The sequence below is a fragment of the Pongo abelii genome, chromosome 21 (assembly GCF_028885655.2).
Source record: "Pongo abelii isolate AG06213 chromosome 21, NHGRI_mPonAbe1-v2.0_pri, whole genome shotgun sequence".
In the NCBI taxonomy this organism is placed as follows: Eukaryota; Metazoa; Chordata; class Mammalia; order Primates; family Hominidae; genus Pongo; species Pongo abelii.
The window spans coordinates 21,060,881-21,079,526 of record NC_072006.2 but is presented as its reverse complement, the minus strand read 5'-3'; the positions used below and the strand labels follow the sequence as shown (position 1 = coordinate 21,079,526).

Sequence of the window (18,646 nt, the reverse complement as noted above, 5' to 3'; positions counted from 1 at the left end):
GAAGGGGCCAGCCACACTGACTCATGCGTGTAATCCCAATGCTTTGGGAGGCCAAGGTGGGCGAATCACCTGAGGTCAGGAGTTCGAGACCAGCCTTGCCAACAAGGTTGGTCTTTGGTAGAGATAGCCTTGAAACCCCGTCTCTACTAAAGATACAAAAATTAGCCAGGCATGGTGGTGCATGCCTGTAATCTCAACTACTCAGGAGGCTGAGGCAGGATAACTGCTTGAACCTGGGAGGCTGAAGTTGCAGTGAGCCAAGATCGCACCACTGCACTCCAGGCCAGGCACGGTGGCTCACGCCTGTAATTCCAGCACTTTGGGAGGCCGAGACAGGTGGATCACCTGAGGTCAGGAGTTCGAGAACAGCCTGGCCAACCAGGTGAAACCCATCTCTACTAAAAATACGAAAATTAACTGGGTTTGGTGGTGGGCACCTATAATCCCAGCTACTCAGTAGGCTGAGGCAGGAGAATCACTTGAACCCAGGAGGTGGAGGTTGCAGTGAGCCAAGATCATACCATTGCACTTCAGCCTGGGCAACAGAGTGAGACTCCATCTCAAAAAAAAAAGGAAAAGAAGGCACCAGACTCCCAATGCCCTTTTGGGGAGAAATCTCTGTTTTTCATTATAGAACCCCAAGAGTGTAAACAGACAAGTTCATCTCAGCTCTTAACTGCTTACTTTTACATTATGTTACCTGTTTCTTTTTTTAAAAAAAAAACTAAAATAGTTATTGCAACAGAGGCTACACTTGGGTTTTTAAGGAAGAGTGTAGTTTAGATACATAAAAATGTCTTTGTTTAAAAAAAATTTTAAGTGCACTGTAAAAGCATCACCTGCCCTAACCTCATCATAATTCTCCCTTTTTGGAGACCTAGGATTTAGTGTGGGCTCTTCTCAGACCTCAGAGATCTAGCTAAAAAATAAGTAGTCCCTATCTAAATAAAATTGGTCTCCTTGTACAATCCTATGATAAATTTCTATAATTTTGTTTGATTGGTATGCATCTTTAATCTCCCTCTAGCACCTTTAATCTCCCTCTAGCACCACCAGACTTTCTCTGTCTACATTATGATGTAAATTTTGCTATTTGATTTTCACCTCAGTTGTTTCCTTTAATAGTAAAATTTAAGGCTATTTAGCTGACAACTGTCTATGTGAAACAGGTTATCAAGAATCTGAAAGTCTAAGACAGAGGAAAAAAACAGTTTTTATGAATCTATAAGATATATTTCTATAGGCATGCCCAATACATCTATGTATTCACGTGTTGTGTATACAATGTTTCACTATTGTCAATATATAATAGAGCTCTAATTAATTGGCTTAAGAAAATAAAAGTGCTTGAATCAAATACATTATCAGGAAAAAAGAACAGACTGGTCAAATGCTTTTTCAAGTTTACATAACAATTTAAATCTTTAATAAATAAGTTTGTTTTAAGATTGTTGGTAAAGTAATATTAGAAATGTCTTAAGAATTGCCAGCATACATTTTTGTTTGCATTTACTAATCAAGCAATTTCATACTTATCCCTGACAAATACTATTTGCTGTCAAAATTTGGTATAGGGGCTACAAAACTGTAAACCCAGCCCAAAACAGAATAATCTTTGCTTATGTAATTTTTAATAAATAAGACATTGATATTCATTTAATCAAAATAGCTACATCTTGAATTATTCAGTAAAATTACCATAACTTCTAATCTTGTGGCTTCAGACAATTGAGTCCACAAACAGTAAGGAGGTTTGTTGGGGAAAGGACAGTTATTGTCTTTGCTTCAAAGCTAAACTATAAGTTTCTCCCAAAGTTAGTTTGGCCTATGCCCAGGAATGAACAAGAACAGCTTGGAGTTAAGAAGCAAAATGGAGTCAGTTAGGTTAGAACTTTTTCACTGCTTCAGTTATAATTTTGCAATGGCGGTTTCATAACTTTAAACAATAATGATCACAGTTTCCATAAATAATCTAGGTAAACAATTAAAATAAAATATGTAAATGTAATGGGATAAATACTTGTTGACAAATTTGTCATAATTTAGAGTCTAAAGTTATATTAAATTAAATAATAGATATTTCATTATTTGAGTATTTTCCAATTAAGATAATTGAAGGAAAACATTCTTGCTAGAAAAAAAAGTGTCCTTTTTAAAAATGGTGAACAATTTTTGTCTAATTCAAAGTTTATTTAAAGGTTACATATAAAATGAGGTAAAAGGGACCAAGAAATAAGAGAGATGTAAAGAAAGTTATCAAAATAAAGAGGGTTGTTTTTGGTTAAATAAATAAATAAAAAGAAATCATTTTATATGAGAAAGAATCCTGTATGGTAGATTTAGTCCTAGAATAAAATGACTGGTTGTTTAAGAAAGAGGGATGTTTAGGCCGGGCACTGTGGCTCATGCCTGTAATCCCAGCACTTTGGGAGGCCGAGGTGGGCAGATCATGAGGTCAAGAGATCGAGACCATCCTGGTCAACATGATGAAACCCCGTCTCTACTCAAATACAAAAATTAGCTGGGCGTGGTGGTACGTGCCTGTAGTCCCAGCTGCTCGGGGGGGGCTGAGGCAGGAGAATCGCTTGAACCCGGGAGGCAGAGGTTGCAGGGAGCCGAGATCACACCATTGCACTCCAGCCTGGGCGACAGAGTGAGACTCCATCTCAAAAAAAAAAAAAATTTAAAGAGGGATGTTTAGAACACACCAGAAAGTGCAAGTCATGAACACTCTGTGTAAGTCACAATAAGAGGATTTATTTTAAAACAAAGAAAAGAAAAAAAAAAAGAGGCCAGGCACAGTGGCTCATGCCTGTAATCCCAGCACTCTGGGAGGCCAAGGTGGGCAGATCATCTGAGGTCAGGAGCTGGAGACCAGCCTGGCCAACATGGCAAAACCCCATCTCTACTAAAAATACAAAAATTAGCCAGGTATGGTGATGCATGCCTGTAATCCCACCCATTCGGGAGGCTGAGGCAGGAGAATCACTTGAACCTGGGAGGCAGATGTTGCAGTTGCAGTGAAATGAGATCACATCACTGAACTACTTCAGCCTGGGCGACAGAGCAAGACTCTTGTCCAAAAAAAAAAAAAAAAAAACCTTTTATATGATCAAGTTGTCTATAATTAAAAGGAAATTACAGTAATCTTTCTAGAGATTGGGCTTGATGAAAAAAAAACACTTATACATTAAATAATTGCCTAGAACAATGAAATTTTCCTAAGGGATTGATTTACTCAATAGAATATAAGATATTTTAATTTTTTTAACCCAAAGTTCAACTTTTACTGCATCTCACCATTTTTTTGTTTTCTTCCCTTCTGAAATAGTAATGCCCTCATTCAACTCATTTTCAGCTCATCTAAGTTTTTTTCAAGTTCTGTTTGTTGAGGTCTGATGCTAACAATATTTTCTTAAAGGTCTAAACAAAATGTTTTCTTCCAATGTAATATTCTGTGCAGTGCAGAAGGTGTTTTCTTTTGCCTTTTGGTAACTGGCCTAACAAATTTTATGGTTTATTGAAACAATTCCTATGCCATTATTATTAAGTTTTGGTTTGCTTAGGAAAAAACTGAGATTAAAACAATTTTTTAAATTAAAGTTATTACATCCATATATCTTTCTGTATGTGCTTTTAGAGTCCTTGTGACATTGATTTATAAGTCCTTGACTCCTGGGTCTAAAAAGGACACCAAGTCCTGCTAAATCTTAAACACTGACAGTAATTAAAGCCTCATCTTCAGGCCTGGTAAAAGATGCCAATCAAAATAAACTGCATTCCTGAGACACAGAAATTAAAGCTATTCAACTCCTCAAGGCCAAGGGACTATCAAGGAAGAGATGGGCATGTGAGATTGTATGGGCTGATTTTGAGAGATAAAATAGTTCAGTTTCTCTATAAATTAACCTTTAATGTCAAAGGCACACAAATGCAAGACCAGCACATGGGCCCCTGTGTCAGATTAACAAGGTTTTCTTAAAGCATTAACTGACTCCCTAATAAAGGTTATAAATGTTATAAAAAGTTTATGGAAGTTATATCTTATGATTAACATTAAAATTTTATAGATTGTTTATAGAATTTTGAAAAACAAATTTAATTGGCTTCATGCTGTTTTTATTAGGGCTTATCATTTGGAAAATTAAGTCTCCTCTCTGAAAGAATGAAGGTTTTCACCCTTTTTTGAAATCCTTAAGTTATCACTTCAGTTAAATGAATAACATATTTTACAATGACCTCTAATCCCATTTTGTAATATTGAGTGTTTTAAACCTTTGATATTTGACAAACTTTCCAAAGTGAAATTATAAATTATGTCTTTTTCTGACATAATTAATCCTTTAAGGTATAAAGTTCCCTAAAGTCCAAAAATGATATATATGGGGGTTTTTTGGTATAAAAATTATACAGTTAACATTGTCAAATATGAAATGCTGTTTGGTTTTCTTTGGGCTGTATTTGTATAAATATATTATTGATGTGTTCCAAAATTATGAAAAACTCCTACAATTCTGATATGACTTAGTGTATGTTATCAGTAATAATTATAATTATGTTAAATTATTGTATGCCACAGAGGTAACAAGTTTTCTTCTCAATTGTGTCTTTGACTATGACTGCTCTAACATTTTTTGTCATCCATGGACAATTGTTGTTTTGGTCCTCTTTAGAAGGTGGTTTTAAAATCAGCTATAAAACTCTTAATAGGTGCTCCTCAATGCAAGTTTCTGGTAACTTTGGAGGCTGCAACATCAGAATAGAGGAAAAACTTTTAGGACTCAAACAGAGCTGAAATGTTCATGAATATCAAGCAAAATAAAAGTTAACTGCATGGACTGAACTAATAGAAGACTGAAGTAATCTTTTTGACTTTTTACTTAAAATGTTGCTGTTTTTTCAGTCAAAGAAACCTTTCTTTTGAGCTATTGACAGCTTTTAACAATTAAGTATACTCCTATGAACAAAATCTGGAACATATCTGTTTCTCTCTACCTGATTTCTCCATAATTTTGAAGCTATTTGTGAGTATTCTTAACTTATGGCAATATAGTTATTGCATAAGCAGAGTAAGAATCTGTTTTCATTTGTAACAGGACACAATTTGAGACTCTGGTTATTTTACCAAGGCTTTGACCAGAATGGTGTGCTTTCCTTTAAGGAATCCAACTTGACTTACAGAGCCAATAAAAGCTCCTTGAGAAAACTGGCCCACACCTCATCTATACAGTTCCTGAACAGGGTTCCTGACCTGTAGTAAGTAGAGACTGTCATTTTCTGACAGGCCCAGGGCCCCAAGTTATCTTAAAGCCTCAAGAGGAGAATTCAGACAATTCATGAGTATTTGATGGTACAAATCCATGGCTGTGCTTGGCTTTAAAAAGTCTTATCTGAGATTCCTTCTATGAAACAAAGTTCCATCAAAGCCAATTTTAAAAGCCTATTGAAAAAATCATTTTTCTTGCTGCACTTCATACAAATAAGCTGGTCAAGTATACTAAGCCAAATTGGTCTCATCATGACTTGTCTTTAGTAAAAATGGGAAACTAGAGAGAGAAAAATTAGGTTTCAAAAACTATAGTACACCTATTCTTAGATTCTAGTCTTGCCTGTTTTTCAATTTTTATCATTTTCAACAGTTTGAACTGAATTCTAATTTTTCCTGGTTACTGGTCTCCAAAATAATGTTTTCAATACTTTTCTTCTTTCTTTTCCTTTTTTTATTTTCCTAATTTGAAATCACTGAAAACTAAGATGTGATTTCTTAAAGCCCTGCAAACTGAATCTGGACAACTTAAACATCAGAAGAAAGTAACAGCAACCTATTTACTTACATAAGCCACTTTCATTCCTGCCTACTGATGTATAGACTTCAGAGTAATGTGGCCTATACTGATTTTCCAGGATTGTTCTTTTGTTTGTTGTTGTTTTTCTCCCTTTTTCTCCCTATTTTCTCTTCATAGAACATGAGAATTCTAACCTGCTAAAAATTGCTTTCTTAACTCAGGACCTACACATCTAGGAATAAACCATCCTAGCCATGAATGATCAGAGAAAACCTGAGACCAGAGACTTGCTTTCTTCTAAAATGCTTTCTCCAAAAGATTTTAAAAAAAGAAAAGGGGGGAAATGTGAAAGGAAAATAAATCTTAGAGCCCAAAAATCACTGAACTAAAGGGAAAAGTCAAGCTGAAAACTGCTTAGGGCAAGCCTGCCTCCCATTCGATTCGAAGTCATCCCTCCGCTCACTGAGATAAATGCCATATCTGATTACCTCCTTTGGAAAGGCTAATCAGAAACTCAAAAAAAATGCAGCCATTTGTCTCTCACCTACCTGTGACCTGAAAGCATCCTCTGTGCTTGAGTGGTCCCACCTTTCCTGATGGAACCAATGTATATCTTACGTATACTGATTAATGTCTTATGTCTCCCTAAAATGTATAAAACCAGCCAGATGTGGTGGCTCATACCTGTAATCCCAGCACTTTGGGAGGTCGAGGAGGGTGGATCATGAGGTCAGGAGTTCAAGACCAACCTGGCAAAGATGGTGAAACCGTGTCTCTACTAAAAATACAAAAATTAGCCAGGCAAGTGGTGGGCGCCTGTAATCCAAGCTACTCAGGAGGCTGAGGCAGAGAACTGCTTGAACCTGGGAGGCGGAGGTTGCGGTGAACCAAGATTGCACCACTGCACTCCAGCCTGGGCAACAGAGTAAGACTCTGACTCAAAACAAAACAAAACAAAACAAAACAAAAAAAAAACAAGCTATGCCCCAACCACCTTGGGCACACATCATCACGACCTCCTGAGGCTGTATCACAGGCACACATTTTCAACCTTTGCAAAATAAACTTTCTGAATTCACTGAGACCTGTCTCAGATTTTTGAGGTTGACACGTGAAATCAGACATACTAGTAGAACAAAATAGAGCCCAGAACTAAATCAATACATTTGTGGTCAATTGATTTTTGACAAAAGTGCCAAAGGGGAAAGGGCGGTCTCTTCAATACATGTTGCTGAGAAAACTGAATAACCACATACAGTAGAATGAAATCAGAATTTTGTCTCACACCATATTCAAAAATCAACTTAAAATGTATTACAAACTTAAATGTAAGACCTGAAACTAAAAAACTACTAAAAGAAAACTTAAGAGAAATGTTCCATGATATTAGCAAGGGTTTTTTGGATATGACCCCAAAAGCACAGGTTACAAAAATATATAAATGGAATTACATCAAACTAAATAGCTTCTGCACGGGAAAAAAAAAAACAATCAACAGAGTGAAGAGACAACCAAAGGAATGGAAGAAAATATTTGTAAACCACATATCTGATAAGAGGTTAACATCCAAAGTATATAAGAAACTCAGGCCAGGTGTGGTGGCTCATGCCTGTAAACCTAGCACTTTGGAAGGCTGAGGTGGGTAGATCACCTGAGGTCAGGAGTTCGAGACCAGCCTGGCTAGCATGGTGAAACCCCGTCTCTACTAAAAATACAAAAATTAGCGGGCAAGGTGGCACACACCTATAGTCCCAGCTATTTGGGAGGCTGAGGTAGCAGAATCACTTGAACCCTGGAGGTGGAGGTTTTCAGTGAGGTGAGATCATGCCACTGCACTCCAGCCTGGGTAAGAGAGAAAAAAAAGAGAATATGACAAATAGCAGTTTCAGTGTGGGAAAGACATATACTTTCTTATACTTCTGCCATTGTCTGCTGCATGATTTATTCAGATATTTTGGAGTATAGGGAAGGCAGGATTCTGCAATTCTGAATAATGGAAACTGTGGCTAAGTATATAAAGCCCAGGTAGCAGTTATCAGGTATTCTGATAATACTTTGACAACCTTGTTGGTCAGCTGGTATTAACTTGAGTGTGTTCTAGTTTAGTTATTACTCAATTGGTGTCTTCTCATTTTCACTTCTGACTTCAACAAATGCCTGGAAACTTATTCTGTATTTGACACAGGTCTATGCTATGGGAGAATAATAAATATATTAGTGCTCTCAAAAACTTGCAATAAATGGGCCAGGTGCAGTGGCTCATGCCTGTAATCCCAGCACTTTGGGAGGCCAAGGCAGGCAAATAACTTGAGGTCAGGAGTTTGAGACCAGCCTGGCCAACATGGTGAAACCCCATCTCTACTAAAAATACAAAAATTAGCCAGGCGTGGTGGCAGGCGCCTGTAATCTCAGCTTACCCTTGAGGCTGAGGCACGAGAATCACTTGAGCCTGGGAGGTGGAAGTTGCAGTAAACCAAGATGGTGCCAACACACTCCAGCTTGGGCAACAGAGACAGACTCCATCTAAAAGAAAAGAAAAAAAACCAGCAATAAATACAGGATGATAGATGCAAGCTGGTAATTTGTGGATACTGTTGAGAGCTAAAGAAATAAAGTGCCTGGGATCATGGGATGTAAAAAAATACTTCATGGAGAAAGTGGGCCTCAAGAATGGCTGTGACTAGACCAGTAATTAAGGAAGCAGGGGCCTCCACATTTTATCCTCCTGCACTCACTCTTCAGTAATAAGGGGACAGAAAAGGAGGGGCATGAAAGGAAGTCTTTTTTCATCCTACTTCTAGGGAAACTGCCCCAAGAAAACTTTGGTTGGCAGCTTCTATAAATCATTGTGAATCTTGTGATCCCCAACATGCAGAAGAAACTCCTCTGTTTACATTTAAGTCTCATAGTATTCCATCCTGCAGATATGCCAAATTTTATTTTGGGTTCCTGGAGCACCCAACGGTGGTTTCCACCCTTTTGAATATACAGTGCTGCAGGAAATGTTCTAGTATCTGCATCCTGTAAAAGTTGTGAAAGTATTTCCAAGGGTAAATTCCTAACAGTGGGAATGATTGTTCAAGGGACAGATTATGCCAAATTATTCTCAAAGGAGGCTGCACCAATTTACATTCCCTCCACCGGTACATAAGGGCCTGTTTTCCTACATGGTCACCAGCTCTAACTGTCAAATGTTAAACTTGTGCTTATCCCATATATGTACGTGGTATCTTCTTATAGTTTGGATTTGCATTTCTTAAAATGTGAGTATGACTGACCACCTTTCTGGGATTAATTGGCTGTATTTACTTTTCTATCCTCTGGCCAAGCTAAGTGTTAAGAATCCAGGGAAGATACAATTTTGAGTCATCAGCATATACATACAGATGGTATTTAAAGTCATAAAAGTGAATGAGATCACCAAAGAAGTGAGTATAATTAAGCAGCCCTGGGGCACTCCAATATCAGAAAGTCAGGGAAACGGGAAGAACCAGAAAAGAGGCTATGAAGAGTAGTCAGTGAGCTGGGAAGAAAATGAAGAAAGTGTGGTGTCCCAAAAGCCAAGCAAAGAAAGTTTATCAGCTGGGCACGGTGGCTTATGCCTGTAATCCCAGCACTTTGGGAGGCCAAGGTGGGTGGACCACTAGAGGTCAGGAGTTCAAGACCAGCCTGGGAAATATAGTGAAACCCCATCTCTACTAAAAATACAAAAATTAGCTGGGCATGGTGGTGCTCACCTGTAACCCCAGCTTCTTAGGAAGGTGAGGCAGGAAAATTGCTTGGACCCAGGAGGCGGAGGTTGCAGTGAACCAGGATTGTGCCACTGCACTGCAGTCTGGTCAACAGACAACAGAGTGAGGCTCCATCTCAAAAAGAAAAACAGAAAGAGAAAAAAAAAGCTTATCAAGGAGAAAGCAGTGACTGGCTAGTCCAAATGCTACTGATAGGACAAATAAGAAGAGGCCAGGAAACGGCGATTGAAGAGCAAGGTGAAGGTCATTGGTGGCCTGACAAGAGTAGTTTTCAGTGGAGTGGCGTCAGTGAAATGCTAAGTGGAGTGGATTCAAAGGGTGGGAGAACTTTGAAGATGCAAATCCAAGGAGGAAAGAATTGCTGAAAGATGTCCCTCAGTAAGGGTGGGATCCAGCGAACAACAGAAAGGGCTGGCGGTAGCTGGGTAGATATGGAGCCTAAGATTCTCTTCTGGTTGCTTCTGTTTCATCCCTATAAACCTGACAATGCCCTAATCTGAGAAAACTTTAAACCAGAAGGTACACTTGCTCTTGAAGCCGTTCAGTTGTAATAAACTTGCACAGGGGAGGTAGTTGGGAAGGGCCAGGGGAACTTCCCCTAAGGTAGGAGACGACAGGCTCAACACTGGGCATCAGCATCTGCACAACAATGGTGCCATTCTGCAGACGGAAGAATGCAGGAGAAACATCACTACAGTTCCATTTCCATTGGTTCCTAGATCAAGTCTCACAGTCACAAATCTTTTCTTTTTTTTTTTTTTTTTTTGAGGCAGGGTCTTATTGTTGCCGAGGCTGAAGTGCAGAGGCAGGACCACAGCTCACTGTAGCCTCAACCTCCTCAGCTCAAGCTATTCTCCCACCTCAGCCTCCCGAGCAGATGGGACCACAGGCACACACCACTACACCCAGCTAATTTTCAAATTTTTTGTAGATATGGGGTCTCACCATGTTGCCCAGCCTGGTCTCAAACTCCTGGCCTAAAGCAATCTTACTGCCTCAGCCTCCCAAAGTGCTGAGGTTATAGGCATGAGCCACTGAGAACAGTGACTTACAAATCTTCTATTCAAACCTTGTTTCCTGCAAATTTGAAGATGTCCTCTAACTACTAGTGTTAATCTACCAAAATGGCAGTTTAAGTACTGTGCTTAGCAAACAGGTCCATCTGTAATGAGTCTGTACATCTCACCTCCTTAAAATGCTACAGGAAGACTCATTCATCCACAAATATTAACTGTAACATCCTGAAGTTTCCAGACATTTAATTTAGAAGGAATTAAAGCTGTCAGGCAGGGTGTGGTGGCTCACACTTATAATCCAAGCATTTTGGGAGGCTGAGGCAAGAGGATTGTTTGAGCCTGTGAGTTTGAGACCAGCCTGGGCAATATAGGGAGACCTCCTGTCTACAAAAAAAGAGGGCAAGAAATAACCAAAATCAGAGCAGAACTGAAGGAGATAGAGACACAAAAAAACCTTTCAAAAAATGGATGAATCCATGAGCTGGTTTTTTGAAAAGATCAACAAAATTGATAGACCACTAGCAAGACTAATAAAGAAGAAAAGAGAGAAGAATCAAATAGATGCAATAAAAAATGATAAAGGAGATATCACTACCGATCCCACAGAAATACAAACTATGATCAGAGAATACTATAAGCACCTCTACACAAATAAACTAGAAAATCTAGAAGAAATGAATAAATTCCTGGACACATACACCCTCCAAAGACTAAACCAGGAAGAAGTTGAATCTCTGAATTGACCAATAACAGACTCTGAAATTAAGGCAATAATTAATAGTCTACCTACCAAAAAAAGTCCAGGACCAGATGGATACACAGCCAAATTCTACCAGAGGTACAAAGAGGAGCTGGTACCATTCCTTCTGAAACTATTCCAATCAACAGAAAAAGAGGGAATCCTCCCTAACTCATTTATGAGGCCAGCATAATCCTGATACCAAAGCCTGGCAGAAACACAACAAAAAAAGAGAATTTTAGACCAATATCCCTGATGAACATCAATGCAAAAATCCTCAGTAAGACACTGGCAAACCGAATCTACCAGCATATCAAAAAGCTTATCCACCACATTTCAGTTGGCTTCATCCCTGGGATGCAAGGCTGGTTCAACATTCACAAATCAATAAACATAATCCATCATATAAACAGAAACAATGATAAAAACCACATGATTATCTCAATAGATGCAGAAAAGGCCTTTGACAAAATTCAACAGCCCTTCATGCTAAAAACTCAAAAAACTAGATATTGATGGAAAGTATCTTAAAATAATAAAAGCTATTTATGAAGCTCTTGTTATTTTATACAAACCCACAGCCAATATCATTCTGAATGGGCAAAAATTGGAAGCATTCCCTTTGAAAACCAGCACAAGACAAGGATGCCCTCTCTCACCACTTCTATTCAACATAGTGTTGGAAGTTCTGGCCAGGGCAATCAGGCAAGAGAAAGAAATAAAGGGTATTCAGTTAGGAAAAGAGAAAGTCAAATTGTCCCTGTTTGCAGATGACATGATTGCATATTTAGAAAACCCCATCATCTCAGCCCCAAATCTCCTTAAGCTGATAAGCAACTTCAGCAAAGTCTCAGGATACAAAATCAATGTGCAAAAATCACAAGCATTCTTATACACCAATAACAGACAGAGAGCCAAATCATGAGTGAACTCCCATTCACAACTGCTACAAAGAGAATAAAATACCTAGGAATCCAACTAACAAGGAATGTGAAGGACCTCTTCAAGGAGAACTACAAACCACTGCTCGAGGAAATAAGAGAGGACAAAAAGGAATGGAAAAACATTCCATGCTCATGGATAGGAAGAATCAATATCGTGAAAATAACCATACTGCCCAAGGTAATTTATAGATTCAATGCCATCCCCATCAAGCTACCAATGTTTTTCTTCACAGAATTGGAAAAGACTATTTTAAAGTTCATATGGAACCAAACAAGGGCCTGCATAGCCAAGACAATCCCAAGCAAAAAGAACAAAGCTGGAGGTATCACACTACCTGACTTCAAATTATACTACAAGGTTACATTAACAAAAACAACATGGTACTGGTACCAAAGCAGGTATATAGACCAATGGAACAGAACAGAGGCCTCAGAAATAACACCACACATCTACAACCATCTGATCTTTGACAAATCTGAAAAAAAACAAGAAATGGAGAAAGGATGCCCTATTTAATAAATGGTGCTGGGAAAACTGGGTAGCCACATGTAGAAAGCTGAAACTGGATCCCTTCCTTACACCTTATACATAAATTAATTCAAGATGGATTAAAGACTTAAATGTTAGACTAAATCCATAAAAACCCTAGAAGAAAACCTAGGCAATACCATTCAGGACACAGGCGTGGGCAAGGACTTCATGACTAAAACACCAAAAGCAATGGCAACAAAAGTCAAAATTGACAAATGGGATCTAATTAAACTAAAGAGCTTCTACATGGCAAAAGAAACTACCATCAGAGTAAACAGGCAACCTACAGAATGGGAGAAAATTTTTGCAATCTACGCATCTGACAAAGGGCTAATATGCAGAATCTACAAAGAACTTCAACAAATTTACAAGAAAAAAACAACCCCACCAAAAATTGGGCAAAGGATATGAACAGACACTTCTCAAAATAGGACATTTTTATGCAGCCAATAGACACATGAAAAAATGCTCATATCACTGGTCATCAGAGAAACGCAAATCAAAACCACAATGAGATACCATCTTATGCCAGTTAGAATGGCAACCACTAAAAAGTCAGGAAACAACAGATGCTGGAGAGGATGTGGAGAAATAGGAATGCTTTTACACTGTTGGTGGGAGTGTAAATTAGTTCAACCATTGTGGAAGACAGTGTGGCGATTCCTCAAGGATCTAGAACTAGAAATACCATTTGACCCAGTGATCGCATTACTGGGTAGTATATACCCAAAGGATTATAAATCATGCTAGTATAAATACACATGCACATGTATGTTTATTGTGGCACTATTCACAATAGCAAAGACTTGGAACCAACCCAAATGTTCATCAATGATAGATAGATTAAGAAAATTGGTACATATACACCATGGAACACTATGCAGCCATAAAAAAGGATGAGTTCATGTCCTTTGCAGGGACATGGATAAAGCTGGAAACCATCATTCTCAGCAAACTATCACAAGGACAGAAAACCAAATACTGCATGTTCTCACTCATAGGTGGGAATTTAACAAAGAGAACACCTGGACACAGGGCGGGGAACATCAAACACCAGGGCCTATTGCGGGATGGGGGCCTGAGGGAGGGATAGCATTAGGAGAAACACCTACTGTAAATGACAAGTTAATGGGTGCAGCAAACCAATATGACACATATATACCTATGTAACAAACCTGCACGTTGTGCACACGTACCCTAGAACTTAAAGTATAATTTAAAAAAAAGAAAAAAGAAAAGAAAACAGAGGGGCTCCGTTACAGGCTTCAAACAGAGAGAAAGCCAGAGCCACCTACAGCCGAGTCAATGTGGGGATTCCCGCAATGCCTCGGCCAACTGAAGGGTAGAGCATGAAACACAGAGTCATTTGATGGTAATTATCTTGAAAAGATCAGACCAGTGATACTTCTGCAAGGAGACCAATTCTGCAACAATTCCTTCCATATATTAGTCACTATCTCACAATTATTTTGCCTTTTCTAATCAGCAGCTAGGCATTTGAAGCCCTTTCTTGAACACATTTATCATCTCCAATATTATGTGGAGACAACCAATTTTATTTACCCATGCTAAGCCTACCACAATCTCATTTGTAATTAGAGAAGTATGCGTGAGGGAAATGATTTGTTGTTGCTAAATTAGGTCCAATGTTCCCATCCTTGATGTGTCTGGTGTGTTTATAACATGCCCTCCGCGGCTAGCGGCAGGCAGACTCAGGGTACCCAACAACATTCTTCCCTAAATCAAAGTTCATCGTGACTTTTCCTATCTAAGTTGCTTCAGGAATTGTCCCAGCTGTCCCCAGCCTGTCCAAGGAGTTCCCTGCTGGAGATTGTTCCCAGTCCACTAGAACTGAACCTGAAATTGACTTTGCCTAACTCTAGTAAGATCTGCAGACAAGGAAGAAACCAGGAAATGGTGGCCAAAGAAAGACACTGTGGCACCTCAAAAGTGACAAAACATTGAGAAGCAATGCCCCTCGTAATTCTCCATCTCTGTCCAAATGGGCACTTCCTGGGGAACCAGGAATGCACTTCTGATCAGCAGAAGGGTATCTTAGGAAGGACATTCACTGCCCATTCCTCACCCAACCCTTGCTGGTTCCAGGCTTCACCTGAATGGGTGTCTCTCCTTCTCCTGATGGCAAACTCAAGGGCTCTGAAGAGCTAATACGTTTCCAGGTCAGGAATGACCCACAATATAACTCAGTCTGTGTTATAACTCCCCTCTTTCTAACCCTTTTAACTTCCCAGTACAGAGCAGACAGCTGTGCTCAGGAACCGTGTCTCCCATGGGTCTTTATTTGGGGAATATGACAAGGAAAAAATGGGACACATACTTTCAGGTGTCACAAGGGAGAGGATGATCCAGCAGCAGTTTTCCCCTTCTTTTCCTGTTAAAGTCCTACCTGACAGCCTACCCCATAGAGAAGCCTCATAGGAATTAAGATATTCCAGATATTCTTAGGAAAACGAAATATTGAAGAATGGCTTCCTGAGCCGATAATGGTGGTATATTTGAAAAACAGACCAGAGTGCCATGTTTAAAAGCCTGAAGTCATAAAAGGTATTATGAATGGATGGATGGGGAATTTCTACGAGCAGAATTCATTGATGTCACTGTAAACGATGAATGCTGTCACTTTTTTTTATATACAACAAGAAGATATGCTGCTGCCTCCAGACCTCATTGTAGAAGCTGTCAGGCTCACTGAAATGGCATTATATAAGCTACTTATGATGATATGAGGGAAAATATAAGGTTAAGAGATCTTTATCTGCTATCTATGGAAATGTGCTTCCACACAAAGGCAGTACATGAAATAACCTTCCGGACGTTGGGGGAACTGTAAAGTGAGATTAACTAGCAGAGACAAATCTGCATTCAAATTGTTTGTGCTCAACCCTGATGCCTTGGTCTCATGAACACACAGTTGTTTTTCTAGCTTTCTCTATGTAAAATCCCACTCCCGAATTTTACAGCACTCGTTGGTGTTACCGATTCACAAGTGAACCAACAAAAAATTCATGCCCCACCTTCCAGAAGATAGAGAGGCTGCTGGGAACAGCTGCCCAGCCACAGATGACATCTCCCAGCCTCCCTTGTCTTTGTCATGGCCAAACAATAGGCTACAAGCAGAGGGGAGGGGGTCATTTCCAGGCCAGGGTTTTTTAAAATCAGGTGTGCTTCCCCGATGATCTCTCCAGGTTTCCAGTGCCCAGGGATAGAGGATTCCCAGGCTCTAGGGGATGGTGAAGCTATGACAAGAAAAACCCTGGGCCTTGCGTCACCCCATGGAGAAGTGACACCACCAACCCAGGACCAATCCACACCGTACTTTATATAAATGAGAAGTGAACTTCTATTTCACTGCCCAGCCAACTAAAATTTGCAGTTTGTTACAACAGTTAGTGTTATCTTTATTAGTTAATACGGCTTGGCTCTGTGTCCCCACTCAAATTTCATGTCGAATTGTAATCACCAGTGTTGGAGGAGGGGCCTGGTGGGAGATGACTGAATCATGGGGGCAGACGTCCCCCTTGCTGTTCTTGAGATAGAGTTCTCATAAGATCTGTTTGATTGAAAGTGTGTAGCACCTCCCGGCCTCCTCTCTCCTGCCAGCCATGTGAAGATGTGCTTGCTTTCTCTTCACCTTCCACCATGATTGTAAGTTTCCTGAGGCCTCCCCAAAAGCAGAAGCCTGTATAGGCCAAAGAACCATGAGCCAATTAAACCTCTTTTCTTTGTAAATTAAAAAAAAAAAAAAATTAGCCAAGCATGCTGCCACATGCTGGTGGGAGGACCACTTGAGCCCAGGAGACAGAGGCTGCAGTGAGCCGAGATTGCGTCACTGCCCTCCAGCCTGGGCAACAGAGCAAGACCCTGTCTCAAATAATATTAATTAAAAAAATAAAGCTGGCCGGGTGCAGTGGCTCATGCCTGTAATCCCAGCACTTTGGGAGGCCGAGGCAGGCGGATCAACTGAGGTCAGGAGTTCGAGACCGGCCTGGCCAACATGGCAAAACCCCATCTCTACTAAAAATACAAAAATTAGCCAGGCATGGTGGCACGCACCTTTAATCCCAGCTACTAGGGAGACTGGGGCAGGACAATTGCTTGAAGCTGGGAACTGAGATCACACCACTGCACTCCAGTCTGGGCAACAGAGTGAGACTCTGTCTCAATCGATCAATCAATCAATCAAGGTGTCAGCCAGGCATGGTAGCTCATGCCTGTAATCCCAGCACTTTGGGAGGCCGAGGCAGGCGGATCACCTGAGGTCAGGAGTTTGAGACCAGCCTGGCCAACAGAGAGAAACCCCGTCTCTATTAAAAATGCAAAATTAGCCAGGCATGGTGGTGCATGCCTGTAGTCCCAGATACTTGGGAGGTTGATGCAGGAGAATTGCCTGAACCCAGGAGGTGGAGGTTGCAGTGAGCTGAGATCACACCATTGCACTCCAGCCTGGGCGAAACTCCATCTCAAAAAAAACAGTTAATAATAAAATAATAAAGCTGTCAGGTTTTACTGCATCTAGCCATTATTCAAGTAGCAAAGTTGCAAGGAGCCGAAGACCCATGGGACATGACCAACTCAGCATTCGGCTGGAGGCTATATGATCAAACAGCAAACTGTTTATCATGAATGCAGGATGTGGGCAAATTCACACTGCCCTGCCACCAAAAGGTTTGCTGAAGGACATCACTCCCTGGTGCCAGGCTCCTTAAAGTTATCTATTGAGAAATCTAGTGCCTATTGTCCAAAGGATGCAGTCTCACAAGCCTGCTGTGAACCAAATGGCCGACTATTACCAGACAATCACCCTCCTTCTCGCTGTCTCTTTTGCCTAATAAATACGGAGGGCTGTGTAAAGCTCAGGCCCCTTGTCCACTAGAGGCAAGGTGCCCCCTGACCCCTTCTTCCAAATATACTTTTATCTCTTGTCTTTCATTCCCGTGTTCCCGCCCTTTGTTCAGTCCCCCTAGGTCCGTGCTGGTTACATAGTGGTGCCTGCACAGGGACTGATGGCTGTAGTATATCCTCTGTCCTTTTTCCTATCTATTGGAGGAGGAGGCTTAGGTAAGACCTCTGTTTCCTCTTTGTTATTTTGGCCCGGTGATATTAGGGCTGAGGGAAGAGGAGGTGATAAGGCAGGTGATGGTTTCTTCTCCTTCCTCTTTTTAGGATCTTCTGTATGTAACTGAGCCACGGCTGCTCAAATTAAAGCCCATAACGTTAAAGATTTTACTGGGACCTGATGCCTTTGCACCTGATGTTGTTTAAGGTTTATCCCCACTTGTTCCCAGAGTTCTACATCTAGCATTCCTTCCTCTGGGAACCATGGGCTTTGTACTCCATTATTGACCACACTAGTTTTTAATTCCTTCAACAACTTAAATTCCTGTGGAGTGTGTTCATGAATAACCTACTGTGGATTATTTGGATCAGGCCTTATGGAAACAGGAAAAGCACAAGGTCCTAAGGGCTCTCCAGCTATGACAGCAGAGTGTAAAATTCTTTGTATTAGGGTTTCTATTTCTACTACCGAAGGAGGCGGTATCGATGTTTCTGCAATTGGAGGAGGCGGTATAGGCCAATTTTAATCCTCCCTCTCCTGTTTTTTATTTTCAATTGGTGCTATGCGTGGGACAACAGATTCAGATTTTTATGAACAGCAACAGAATAGGGTGCTCTACACAAAGTTGGACAGGTCATGGGATGCCATTAGACGACTTGTCACAAAAGGAAATTGTCAAACAACGCATCCCCTTAAAAGGATTATACAGACTGCTATGCCTCATCTAACCTTAGATTTTTGCCTAAATCAGCAAACAACGAACTCTGCCTGCAAGTCAGAAAACAAAAAAAAGCTGTTCC

The 18,646-nt window shown here is 40.2% G+C and overlaps 1 long non-coding RNA gene across 4 annotated transcripts in view; it reads right to left on the bottom strand.

Moving 5' to 3' along the window:
* The window catches only part of LOC129052094 (uncharacterized), a 57,440-nt gene that overhangs the window by 36,941 nt on the left and 1,853 nt on the right, over positions 1 to 18,646 (bottom strand). For all 4 annotated transcript variants that reach the window (XR_008516857.1, XR_010138781.1, XR_010138782.1 and 1 more), the window contains exons 2-3: positions 8,204 to 8,309; positions 7,530 to 7,628 (exon numbers count right to left, since the gene is read on the bottom strand). This is a non-coding gene — a long non-coding RNA (uncharacterized LOC129052094). The remainder of the gene's footprint in view (positions 1 to 7,529; positions 7,629 to 8,203; positions 8,310 to 18,646) is intronic.